The following is a 13,454-nucleotide window of genomic DNA, read 5'->3' on the forward strand; positions in this document are numbered from 1 at the left end:
AGATGGCCCAGATCCTTTCACTCCTACTTTCCCAGGTAGCAGCAGGTCCCTCTTGGCTGGTCACTGCAGGATTCAGTCCCTGGCTCACCCTTTCCCGCTCTGAGATCCTCATGTCCACTGGGCAATAAACATAGCCCTGCCTTCCCCAAAGCCACAGCTCTGCCAAGCTAGCCTGAAGGACAAGGGTGAGCTGAGGTCCCAAAAGCCTTGCCAGGCAGTGGGCTAGGTAGCATCCTTCTCCAGACACCCATCTCCACCTAAAGTCTCTGCACAGCCAAACCTGCCCAGGAGCAAACTGCAGCTGTGATGGAGAGTGAGCACCATGCTGGGAGGAGGGAAAGGTGGGTGACTCACTGGGCCCTGGGACACAGCCAGAACCTGACTAATCAGGTTTCATCAATTTTCCCGAGCTCCTAATTGGACAAATTTTATTCAGCAGGCTGAGGAGAGGAACCACACTGCTGGTAGAGATGTTCCCATCCCAAATGCTTTAAATTAGCCCACCTGACAGATGCAGGGACCACACAGCAATGCCCTTTCTTGCTCACCTTCTGTTAACAAAGCAACGGGGCTAATCCCTTACACACCCAGCAGCTTTTCCACTCCCCCCATCCCTGCTGCGGGGCTGTGGAAGGCGCAGCACACAGGAAAGTCTCATCAGCATTAGAAAAGTAAAGGGAGGAGAGATGCATCATCTACAGCCTCCACGGGACGGCTCCTCCAGCAGATGGGGCCCTTCAGTGCCTCCAAGGCAACAAATGATGTATTTTAAAGCTGTATTTACAGGGATGCACTTGAACAGGGAACTCACTGCACCACTGGGGGAAAACCTTTGTTGAGAGGTGTAGACACTGATTCCAGGAGGGTAAGAGAGATGATACCTGCTCTCTTGGAGCCTTTGTGTCCTACCCATGTCTTGTTTGGAAAATACCTTCTATAATTGTACAGAACTCAGTTGGTCCTTTCACAGTACAGTGGTGTTGGCTTGTGGAAATCATCACTCCTGACTTCCCAGTCTGGGTGAGGGGAGAGCAGCAGCACTGGCTTCTCCTGAAGGGTAGAGCTGGGCTTCAGCAACTGCAAAGTTACATTTCAGAACAGAGTTCAGTATGAGACATGGTGGTGCAGAGAGTGGTGCTTTCATAAGCACTTCTGGGTGTGCTGAGAACAGGAATGTTAGAAAAGCCTCCAGGGTTGTCAGCTCAGGACTTTTCACCATTTCTAAATGCTGCTGGAGCAATACCAACATTCCCTAGGGTCGAGCCTCTGTACAAACGATTCCTTCTCTAAAGATAAGTCAGACTCCATCAGCATTGCCCTCCCCAAGCACAGCAGCTGAACAATGTAAGCACCACTGAAGGCTCAAGGCCCTGCAGGTCCTCATAGGGTTGGTCCCCTGGAAATGAGAGCCAAGTTCTTCCCACCACACCAGGTGAGTCTGAGTTTACACCACAGCAGTCAGAGGGGTTTTAGCACAGCAGGAAGCAGACTCTACCCCAGGTACTGACTACATCCATCATCATCATCCAGCAATGCATGAGAAAAGAAGATCTGCAGGCTCTTGGGTCCACAGAAATGCCTTTGGGGCAGTGACTTTTCCAAGCTTCAGTTCACAGTGACACACAGGTTTTGTTTCAGGCCTTAAACCTTATTTCTTCCACTTAAAACTAACAGATGAGTCAGCCCTTCCCTCCAACCTGTGCTCTTCTGTCCCCTGCAGGTTTCCACTCGCTAGGTAGGCAGGCTGAGAGTCAGTGACATCATTTTAATTATTCTGGTGTTTGGTTATTAAGTTGCCTTTTCTTAGTCTGTGGGAGCTATTAAAATTATCTTCCCACACACTCTGCTGAAAGCACAACAGCTTGGCTGCCATGTCCTGCTCTACCAGCCACCCCACAGGAGAAAGCAGAGTTCTCCTTAAGCAGCCACAGCAAGGACAAGATTCCTGCCTCATCCAGGTGTTGTCCACAGGACCACTGCTTCTCACCCCCACATCCTACTGTGTGGATGAAGTGCTCTACCTCTTCACTAACATTTTTCCATACAATCTGGCACTGAGCACTCAATAATGACAATCACGGTGATGGAAATGAGGGGTGAAGTTACCACTGATGAGAACTTCTTAAAGCTCTTATTGACTTCTGCCGTTAGGAGGCTGGTTCTTGGAGGTCCACTATTCAGGTCTCTCCCACCAAGAAATGGAAACAGGTTTTGAAAGGAGCCAACTGTTCACATCAGGGTTGCTTCTGACCTCTTTCCTGCTTGCTCATAAATGAAGACTCTGGATTTCAACTTGTACAAAACACTTTGGGGACTTAATGCTTTTTTTTTTTTTTTTTTAATTTAAAGGTCTAGTCATTACAACCTCCTAGACCACAAACCCCAGTTTAGATCTCCAAGTGTGCTGGTTATGTACATTTGTTGTGTTATCAACACAGAAACTGCTTTAAAAGAGAAAAAGAATAAAACACCACCTCAGAATGGGAGCAAGTTGCCTGTCCTTTACTTTTATTCAAGCCCAGATACTTTTCCCCAGCCAAATGCTCCTACTGAAGCAGCACAAACATTTGCTCCCAAGCTGAGCTGTGCTGTGCCAAGCCCCAGCCCCCAGTACTGACACAACCTTTAGGTTTAAGAACACAAACGCTGGCAGCTCAGTGAGAAGGGACCCATTTGTTAGAATGAATATTCAGACTTTCTGCAGCAATTGTTTGGTGTGAAATAAATTGTGTGCCTTTCTTGGGGGAATTTTTAATGAGACCTCCCCCCCCTCCTTTTCCTCAGACTCCGACTAAGAGGAAAAAAACAAAACAAAACATTCCAGCATCTCCCCATCAGCCCTGCATCATAATGGCCCAATCAGGCTAATCAGGATGTCTCCTGTGAGCTCAGGGAGGCTTTAGCCAGCAAATCCAGCCCACTGTTCACTATATTGTTGCAGCATAGCTAATTACTCCTGGTTTTAGAGGGAAGGGGAGCAGACCAGCTTTGTATGCAGCTGGGAAAAGGGCTATGCTGAGTACAGCCAGGTTTGTGCTTTACCTCTGGTCCTACCAGATCTCCTGGTACACTGAAGGCTACAGGATGAGCAGAGGCTGGTCTAGGTAGGTAGTTCTTAAAAGAACCAGCATAAGGACCTATACATCCTGGAGACCCCAACATGGATCCCATCACCCAAACAGGTGCTCTGGAACCATCTGTAGCCCCCCTCACAGCCACTGGCTAACACAAGAGCACCTCAGCCCACATCTCTACACCACCAGCCTGATTTATCATCTTTCCTGTCCATGTGGCATCATGTCCAAGCTCAAGCTTGCTAGGAATTTACTGGTGCTCCACTGTTGATATCCTGCTATTCTGTTACCTTCAGTTTTGGCTAAATCACACATCTGAAGTGTTGGTGTACAGATGTAAGATGAGGGAAGACACCACTGGGGTTTCAATCAAGACTGCACTAAGCTGGCCACACAGCTGCACACTGAGATCTGGTCCAGGTTACGTCAACATCTGCTTATTTCTTTACAACAGTTTCCAGGCAGGCCTGGCAGATAGGCCCAGTCCCTTGTTCCATGGCTGTCTGCCTTCTCTAGGCTTGAGGAAACTATGGTAGCAAGAGAGTTTCTTGAACAGCAGTAATTCCCAACTCAAATTATAAAGTTTCACAAATGTGTATCATCTGTGCTTGGAGAGAAAGGGCTTAAAATAGTGAATGGAGGGAAGTTATAAACCAAGATCTAGATGCAAAAGCTGGGGGGCACTTGACACAAGGCAGATGTGGACCAGACACCAAGCATTCTGCTGTGTTTCTGTATCATAGTTCCCTTTTGTAGGCCTATAGTCTAACTCATTCCTAGAACGAGTTAACCACAGAACCTGACTTACACAGCCAAACATGCCATGGAATCAAACTGACCCTCCAAAGGAGTACCACCCAGCCTCAGCACCCATGTTCAGACACTTAATCTGTTCCAAAGTGGGATGGCACCACACATTGCACTCATGCATCGAAGAGGTTAAACACTCATCAAGCAATTGCAGGCACTGAGAAGTCCAATGATCTCACAAGGAAACAGCCCAGGCACAGGCAGCCACACAACCCCTTTACTGCTCAGACACAGGAGGATATCCAGAGGATGCTGGATTCACATCACTGCCCTCACCAAAATTAATAGCAGAGGATTAGAGAAAAGCCAAGCAAAACAAGGTCTGACTCATGTCAAAAGCTTTTTCTGTGGCTGCCTGAGAGTGGAGTTTGGCATCTCAGGGCTCTGATTTCACCACCCAAATAAGCTGCCAAGAAGGAAAGTTAATATGATGCTGTCCTTTAATTCCTTGAATCTAATAATTTCAGATGCTTTACAAGCATCAATGACCCAGACCTCAGCTGATGGTTGGAGACAGGAGAATAATGATGACCATTTTATCCTTGGAAAGTGTAGGCTGTCATCTCAAAATCTACACTACTGCTGAGAAAAGCCACTGCTTATCTTTACTCTGTTCCTTAGCACAGGAAAGGAAACCAGAAAGAGTAGTGGGTGATTCAAGACAAAATTACCAGAACCACTTGTTTGCAGCATTACAAGTGACAGATACAGGCTGCAACACTGAGAAGCCTGCCAGCATCAGGGATCAGGCAGACCAGCTGAGCCTTGATGTACTAAAGACAGGGCATCACCTTCATTTCTTTAATCTTCTCAAATCACCTCATTGTATTAATTCTTTAAAATGTGCTTATTCCAATAGCTGCAAAGATATCAGATATATCCCATGAACTGGGAAAGATGACCCAGCAGTGAGAGTATTGCTTCAGATGAGTATGAGTGGCTGGGTGACATGTAGCTGACTTACACATTGAGGACCAGAACACAAGCTTCTGCAACCAGGAACAAGCTGCAATACATTAGATCTGTCAGGAGTGTTGTTCAGGAGGATTTAATCTCTTCTTTAAAGAGGCACCATCAATACTAATGAACTGCAATTGTGACAGCTCAGTGCAGAAGCCCAGATTTTAAATTCTGTATCTGACTGTTGATGCAGTAAAAGGACTCAATGCTGCAGTAGCACCAGGTCTTCACAGGAATTCTTCCACCCTTTTGCTTCTGTATTAGATGTTACAGACCTAATGGAAGACCTAAAAGACAACATAGGCAGTTCACAAAGTTACTATCTAAGCAGCAGTTCGTATTTTGGAACACCTTTTCAATAAAAAACCCTGCAGAAACTATTTTATCTGCTCACACAATCCCCAGAACATAACCATCCCAGGTCAGAAAGCAGCAGGACACAGTCCAGCTACTGCAAGAGGTAGAGCAATGGGATTTATCAACAGAAACCCTTTGCTGCATCTCCCATGGAAATGGCCACAGGTTCAGTTGTATCAAGATACCTCAGCAAAATGCAGTCACAAGCAGAAAATCCACATCATGTTTCTCCCTGAGCTGTTGGGTGGTGTCCATCAACTCATTTGCAAAAGAAGCTTTTTAAAGATGTCTCATTTTGAGGAAGCAACGATCACAGATGGAGAAAAGTTCCTCTATCTCATCATTCCATCAACTAGGATGAGATAAATTCTGAGGCTATCAATCAAGTTTTAAGCAAATTCCACAGTTCCTTTACTCTACTCCTTCCTTGCTTTGGTGGGATAGAAAAAGCAGTAGAACCCAAACAGGATTTGACTTGTAAAGCACTGCACAGAGGGGGGAGTTTGGGGGTGGCATTTGTGGTGGTGAAGGGACAAGAGCTGGCAGAACAGGGCACCAGGAAAAAAAAGAGCTTACTGGCAGTCTTTCAATCAAGCAAGCCTGACTTCTGAAAGGGCAAAGCTGACACATCTCAGGGTTAAAAAAAATGGAGTATAAAGGACAATAAGAAGACTACAGAAATTTTGAAATATATATTTATCTTAACTAAATAAAAGGACAAAGAAACAGGAAAAAAAAGGAAAGGCTGAAACAGACTTGGGCTCATGAAATCCAAACAGGAACTTTTATGACTTGAAGCTTTTATTAAGTCCCAAAAGGAAAACTGTTGTATGGAAGTGTGAGCCACTCAGCAACCTGCAAGACATCTGCCTGCACTTGGACAGTGTCACACATAATGAGGACTCAGCTGGCAGTGGCTGCTCTGCAAGTGGCTTCTGCTACCCCATCCTGCTGCTTCCCACAGCTGACACTTGGATCTCAACAGCAAACACCTCAGGGGGAAGAAAAAAAAGTGTCTTATTGGAGTTGTAGCTTGCTGGCAGAAGAGGGAGTGGGAATGAGTATTGATTAACAGATGCTGTACTGCTATTGAAGCTTGTGAAATTGTCTTAGGTGACACTTCTACAACTGCTTGTGTTATGAGCATGAGTATTTTCATGCTGATAACTTGCAGAAAGGGGAGAAAGGAATTGCTCTCCATTTCTACAGTTGGAGAAACCAGTGCTCACGGTGACATGTTCTAGCAAGACACATCAGAACCTGACCATTCCCCTGTGATTTCCTCCCCTTGGAGTATCACACAATTACCTTAGTTGGAAAAGACCTTCAAGATCATCTTTGCTCCCCAGCTTGCAAGATGAAGCAGCAGCCTCTTCAGCAGTCTGGCTGGCAGTGACTGCCCACACAGGGAAACCACAGATGCACACAGACATCCTGGATTAAAGTGAGCTGAGCTGATAGCACTTCAGAGGCTGTGCCCTGGTTGATAGCACAAGGTAAAAACATCTCAAGTCTGGTATACATTTCTTTCCTCCTTTTCACTCATGAGTTTTCCCCCCTAGGCTTCTACTAAGAGATTTCTTTTTATGTTCCCAGGAAAGATTTCACCAGCTACCAGGGTCAGGACACCACAATGCCAAGTATGTCAACTGGACAAAACTGGTCAGTTTTCATCAAATAACTACTAGAGAGACATTTTAAATTTAAAAAATTTAAAAATCCATGACCAGGGGAGATACAGGTACTGTGAAGGGACAGAGATGCAAGGAAGCCCTAAGGGCTTGGCAAAGAGACCAGTCAGAACTGTTTGTGCTACTCTGGGAGAGGAAATAGTCAAGGAAACAAAAAGCACCCAAGGGGCTTGTTTTAAGATTCTGAAGGAGCAATGGGCACTGAAGAATCAGTGAGCCAGCACTGAGGCAAGAGTAGCCAAAGGGAAACAATCTCCTTGTTTGTGTATGAAAGAATGAAAGAAATGGTGGTTTGTTTGTTTTGTTTTAACTAGACCACCTCAGAAGATGGTTCATGCAAGAAGGAAAGAAGTGGGGAAATAAAAAAAAAAAAAAAGAAGTCAGTTCCAAGTCTTTCAAGCAGAATTTGAAAATAGAACTAGTGTGCTAATTAAAAACAGGTGTTTTACCAAAACCTATTGCAGTCTTATTTGCCTTGTTAGTAACTCTGCCAGAACAGTTGATTTTGGCTACTTAGAAGACTGCTGCTTATAGTACTGCTTTTTAGCTGGCACAGGGGTTTCAAGATCTCCATTCAGCACCTCTTCAGACTACCCCTTCCTGGGCATGTCCTTGCCATGCTGTTACCAAAACACCCTATAGAGCAAACTAAAACCCACCAAAGCACAAAGCAGTATTCAGTCTCAGCAAGGGGATGCTGGTTACAACACCATCTAACACAACCATGAGAAGTCCTTCCCGAGCATACGAGAGCTTCTAGTCTGCACATTTGCATCTTAATTTTCTCCCTGACAGACAATAATATTTTAACTGGTCAGACTGAACCTAGTGCTCAGAGCATCACTGAGATATTTCAGAAACTGGGTGATTGAGTGAAGACTGAAATTTCAACCTTTTCCTAAGAAAATCCCTGCCCATATACACATTTACCTGCAAGCAACTGCCTGGCTTTGTTGGGTTGGGCATGGGATCATCCCAGCAGCCTCCTGAGCAGATCTGCATCTTTTAGAGGCAGCAGCAGCAGTCCCTGAGCATCCATCATAAGCAGAGCCAGCAGGGCTGGCACACACCTGGCCCTGCCTCCAGGTTGGCACCTGTTTGGTTCCACAACCGTCTTCCAGGGTCAAGCAGGGACACTTTTTCAGCAAGATGTCCTTTTCTTCTGGGCATTCATTATCGATATTGCTATGGTTCCCATCTTCAGCTCAGGTCTTAAAAGTAAAGAGAATTGTTGTGGACAAATTAAGGGGATTTTTTTCAATCACAAACTCAGAGCACAAAAGGACATTGTCTGCTTTTGTACCTTGTTTTTGTTTATTACATTTGTGCAGAGAGACAAGGTCTCTTTAAGCTACTCAGCCCTCAAATCAGCAGCACTTAAAGCACAGCTAGTCAATAGACCTTTTTTAATTTAAAAGCTGAATGAATTTCAGCTGATTCAATGACTGGAACAGCTTTTTTTCCCCTATTGTATAATTAGTTTTAAAAGTCAAACCTCATATTTGATTTTCTGTGAAGTCAGAAACAGACTTCAGCCTGTACTGTTGTACAGTAACGGATCCAGAATTGAGTGAATCAATATCTTTTGAACAGATTTCCCTGCAGCTGTGCTCCCACCTTTATTTACTTCCTGCAGAATTTGACATGAATTGACTTCAACTGGATAAGCCAAAGCCTGAGCTTATTCTTCTAGGTGTGTATATAAGAACTATCCCTGTTGTTCAGGCATGGTTGAGTCAATAAAAAAGAAGGATTAAATATGATGTTTTATTATGAACACAACTGTGCACACACAGGCCTGTCACATACAGTACTTAACAAACCAGAAATGCACATTGAATTGCTGCAAATGCAGTGATTATTCAGATAGGGCATCCACACAGGGGAGGCAGATCTGAATAGCACAATTATAACCCTGCCATTATGCTGGATCATTTCCTAGCAGACTCCCCCAGTGCACAACACAGTCTTTGAGCCAAAGATCCATAAGCCAATTTACATGGAAAATTGGGAGGTGCCAGAAGAGGCAAAACTAGACAGGTCTCAGGGATATTAATTCCCGCTCCCTTAGCCTTGAGCTTTCAGGATATCATTAATTTAAGATTGTTGATGTTAGATTTCTGTCAACACTGTGAAAAGAGGGAATACTTCCCTTATGCTGCATTTGTGCTGAAGGAAGATAAAGCAGCTACAGAACCAGCCTGCATGTGCTCCAAGCTCCTTGCTTGAACAGCAGCCAGACCCCATCTCTGCTCTGTCTGCAGGGCTCACCCCAACCTGCAGCATCTCTCTGCAGCACAGCCCCCAACTCCTGTGCATCAGGGAGGAGACAGCAAGTGACACTAAGCTACATCCACACAGAGAGGTTAACTTCCATCCCCACCCTATTTTCATCTCTGCTCAAACTCCCTGACCAAGGCTGTAGGTACCCAGGGCCACGATGGCTTCACTCTGGAGCACATCTCCCCCTGAGCACTGCAAGTTGTTAATCAGAGTTTGATCCAGAGGGGTGTAGAGGACACCCAGCACCCTGCCAACCTAGTCTGCCAGCTATGAGTTTATGATACAACTGCAAGCAATTTGCTCTGGGCCAAAAAAGGAGAAACAGCCAATTAACTTGTGGCTGGGTGCAGTTACATCAATAACAAAGTGGATAAGGGATGCAAACGAGTTGTGGATGTTACAAGCAAATTAACCATCCACTCGGGCAGAGCAGCACACAGCAATGAGCTGACAGTGATACCATCGTGAGTCAGAGGAGAGGCTGGAGCTGGAGCTCCCGTTCGATGCTGTTGCCAAGTTTAAGCTCACCCCAGAAGGTAGGGCTTCACAAAAAAGCAAGGCAGGAAAGGCCATTTCCATCACCTTTAATAAATACTGCTGTGAGATGCTGAGCTTTGGGCCATAGTGCCTCTCACAGCCTCCAGCCCACCGCTGAGGCGCTGCCCAGCCTGGCTCTGTGTCCCCTGCCAGTGACCCCCTCTGTGCATCCCCACAGTGAGCAAGGGCTCATCCTCACTGGCTCTGGGAGGCAGCTCAGCTCCCCAGGGAGGGCTGTACCTGCTCACCAGAGAGTGCTGAGAGCCTGCCCACCAGCACACCACAGCCTCTGCACATTTGTTGCTTTGAATTCCAGCCCCTCTGGGGTCTGAGTTTTTTCTGTTCACCTTTCTCCAAGCAGCAAAGGCTGAAAAGCCCAGAGGATTGTTATGTCTTATTGTGTCTGACACAGCAGCTCCTTTCCTGGATCTTCAGGTCTTGCCTTTGGGGCCATTGCAATATAAATAACTGATCTGCTCAGGTTAATGCCTGCAGTGCTGCAGCCCTCAAGAACTGAGGAATATCATACAGGCTTGACACCATCTATAAACCAAAAACACTAGCAGCACCCTTTCTCCTCCAAAGCTCTCCCCCTCAGCACAGAAAGCCAACCTTTCAGGGGCTACAAGGATAGATGGCAGCAAGTTCTCAGCTCTCCAAATTCTTGGATGCTGTGAGATCTGCTTGTGAGGTCCTCTTCCACCCACTTGCTGCCCTATAATCACAAGTTTTGAGTTCTTACCCTTGACTAGTGGTACTTGGTGTGACAGGACTCTAACCCTCTGGCACTTCAACTCTGCCACAACAGGGTTAGCATCAGTGGAATATGCACTGGGCATGATAAGTCTCTCTCCTTGGGATCACATATAATTTCCTCCACCTCGAGAGGGAAGCTGCCTCTGAAGGAAAGGGCAGCAGCACTTAAAAATCAAACCAGACAGCTAGAGCAGGACTGCAACCACATTGCCATGCACATGGCTACTGTAGGCAGTGCTGCTCCTGGTGCCTTCACGCTGAATTTGCACTGTCAATAAGGCCTTTTGAGACAGGCAATAAAATAACACAATTCTAAATTAAAAACCAAGACTACTACATCAGAGACAGTTCTCTTCCTCCCAAGAGCCTGAATGCTTTTTGTAGCTAAGAGGACTGATGAGGGGAAAGCGTTGTGTTTTTCTATTTGCTTTTCCCCACTTACTTTTCTTCAAAACAAAGACAAAGCAACAACATCAGAAACTCATTTATTTTATGAGATAAAGCGGCAGAGGAGATGCAACCAGGCAGCACTTAACAGAGCAATGGAAGAGGGAGGTGGCCTTGACAGCCCTTTCAGTCTTCCAGCTGAAATAAAGACCTCTCCCAGCAGCAGATGCAGCTCCTCATCCAATTTTAACCCTGCAAGAAGGCAAACAAGCTTTGGCTTCTCTGTAGATACCCCGAAGCCTGGACTCCAGCCTGCCAAGCCAGCTGTCCCTGCAGCAAGGCACTTTCTCCTCCCAAATCTCTACTGCTACCTGAAGCTTTTACAAGACCTTTAAATTAATTTAATGCCACAATTAAGGCTCAACCTTTCATGTTCTTTATCCTTGAAGAGCTGCAAAACCAGAAAATCCTTCATATCTGAGCAGGGCCAGGTCATCCTGTATTAAAGCTGGGGCAACAGAGCTGCATTTGTGCAATGGTTAACAGCTAAGGATTAATTAGCACACACTGAACCCAACCCAGGCCAGTCCCCAGTTTACAGCCACAATGAGGAGGAAGCTGAACATCTTTCAGCAGCAAGCACCTGCCTTTGGGGAAGGCCACCCTTGACCTCCCCTGGTTTCAAGTTCAGAGCTCAGCTGGATTTTCTCCCCCTGCTCCAAGGGGAAGGAATGACACTTCCATGTAGCAGAAGGACCCGTGACTCACTGTGAATCACCGACCAGGCTCCACACCTCACCCACCCGGTACCCAACCCTGCACATCAACAATTGGAGAGCTCTCTTGTCATGCTAAGCAGCCTGCCGGGCCCCGACAACTCCTCTTTTCACCGTCTGGGTTGCAGGGGTAGAGGTATTTTTAGTTCAGCCAGTGGTTTTTTTAAACAAGACATGGAAATGGCATTTTTTCTGGCTGATTTCTCAGCCGCGGTTGCAGAGCTGTGCCCGAGGGAAGGAGCGGGAGTCCGCAGACTTTTTTTTATCCCAAGCGGATAAAACGTGCAGAGAAGCGAGGCTTGGGGGGGCTGAGCCTTTGAGTTGTCATCGGAGCAACGCACAACTTGAGAGATCCCCTTTGCAATCGAGGTCAGCCCGGGTCTGTGTGCTCCAGCCTCCAGAAAGGACCCTGCTCTGACTGCCTTCAATGGCTCAGTTTACTCATTCTGATCAAGCTGGAGACGACTCTCACACCTTTGCCCCTGGGGAATAATGTGTGTGTGTGTGTGTGTGTGTGTGTGTGTGTGTGTGTGTGTGTGTGTGTGTGTGTGTGTGTGTGTGTGTGTGTGTAAGAACAAACAGCCCCCCGCCCCAACAAAAAAACAAACAAACAAACAAAACAAAACAACACCCAAAAAATAAAAAAAAAACAGACCAAAACGAAAAAAACCACCAAGAGAAAAAAGTCACCAATACTTTTTCCAACAGCTATGCAGGCAGACAGCAGCTCTGCCTCCATGGAGTGGTGGGCGCAGCAAAAGCACATCCCCGGCAGGGATGCAGCACAGGTTTCTCGAGGTCTTGGGCTCTCCAGTGCTGTGGTAGACAAAATCTTTCCCAGACTGATAGGCAAAAATTACCCATTTTTCCAAGCACGCTGAGGGATGAAGGAGATAGCAGAGAGGCAGTGACTGCCAGCAATGGGTAACAAATACCCTTTATCCTATAAGGTAAACTCCATCCTATGAGAGAAGAAACAGCACTGCTTCACTTGGATGGAGATAAAAGGGCTCATCCAAAGCAAAACGAGGCAAAGACTCCTAAGCTCACTTTGCAAGAAATAATTCACTGTATTGCTCTCCAGAAAGTGATACTAACTAAACCCTGTCTATCATACATTAAACAGTTTCTGCTTTCTAGGTTGTTCAAGAGCAGTTTTGTGAGAGGATGACATTTGAGATGGAGTACAATTTAGTTCTTGATGCCAAATGCAAGATATCATTTGGCTTCCAGGACAAAAACTTTATTTCCAAAGACAGATAAGCAGTTTCCAGAGCTCATTACTCTTAAGCTTTCCTGACAGTAAATGTAGCTGGTGACTGTTTAAGATGGAAAAGTCCCTTGAATGAGACAAGGACAACATATTCAAGGACCTGCTCACCTCTAGAGACACTAGAGAAAGCAGCAGTAACTTCCAGAGCACCTCAGACACTTGAGCAGCTCAACATCTCTGCAAATAGGGAAACCTGCAGTTTAAGGATCTGTCAGTGGGCTGCAGCACCTAAATAGCCTGTGCACATACATCCTGGGAAGACTTATTGGATTCCACTTCTGCAGGGAAAAAAAGATCAGCCTCCACTTACAGATAAAAGTTTCCCAAAATTTCTTCCATCACCCATGCTGCCAGCCTAGTTTAGGCTCTGCAGGAGGTCCTTTGCCCCCAAAGTAACCATGTTCTCACCACAGACAAGAAGCTTGGGCTGACACCCTGCACCAGTAACTGCAGCTCATCAAGCTCAGGACAGCCCCATTCCCCACAGACACACACTCTGCCCCAGCCCAGCTGTGGTGGGAAGCCAAAGAGGGTAAACTCCAGTGTTTTT

Source organism: Heliangelus exortis, chromosome 20, assembly GCF_036169615.1.
Source record: "Heliangelus exortis chromosome 20, bHelExo1.hap1, whole genome shotgun sequence".
Classification (NCBI taxonomy): Eukaryota; Metazoa; Chordata; class Aves; order Apodiformes; family Trochilidae; genus Heliangelus; species Heliangelus exortis.